The sequence below is a fragment of the Passer montanus genome, unplaced genomic scaffold (genome assembly GCF_014805655.1).
Source record: "Passer montanus isolate IOZ18808 unplaced genomic scaffold, ASM1480565v1 scaffold161, whole genome shotgun sequence".
Lineage (NCBI taxonomy): Eukaryota > Metazoa > Chordata > Aves > Passeriformes > Passeridae > Passer > Passer montanus.
The window spans coordinates 574,969-575,233 of NW_024363272.1; the positions used below are offsets into that span (position 1 = coordinate 574,969).

General features: G+C 80.8%; 1 protein-coding gene across 2 annotated transcripts in view; it reads right to left on the bottom strand.

The window, feature by feature from the left end:
- Positions 1–158, bottom strand: part of TMBIM6 (transmembrane BAX inhibitor motif containing 6) — a 3,477-nt gene extending 3,319 nt beyond the window's left edge. The window contains exon 1 of one of the 2 annotated variants that reach the window (XM_039703279.1): positions 25–158. The gene's annotated coding sequence lies outside the window, so the exon portion shown is untranslated. The remainder of the gene's footprint in view (positions 1–24) is intronic. The other variant, XM_039703277.1, reaches the window with a different exon arrangement.
- Positions 159–265: the final 107 nt, after the last annotated feature.

Below are 265 nucleotides of genomic sequence, written 5' to 3' on the forward strand. Positions count from 1 at the left end.
CCCGCCCGCGCCCCCCGCCCGCACCTGCGCCGCGTCCGCCGTCCGTGCCAGGCCGCGAGCTCTGCGCCACGCCCCCGCCGCTCATTGGCTGAAACCCCTCCTGGTCCCGCCCCCCGCCGCGTCCCATTGGTTTTCGTCACCGCTCGGGGCGGGGCTCGTCTCGAGCGGCCGTCACGGTCCCGGCCGCGCCCGAGCGCCGCCGTTGGGCGAGCAGGGCCCGCCCCCGCGCGCGAGCGCGGCGCTGATTGGTCGGCGTGGGCGCGGC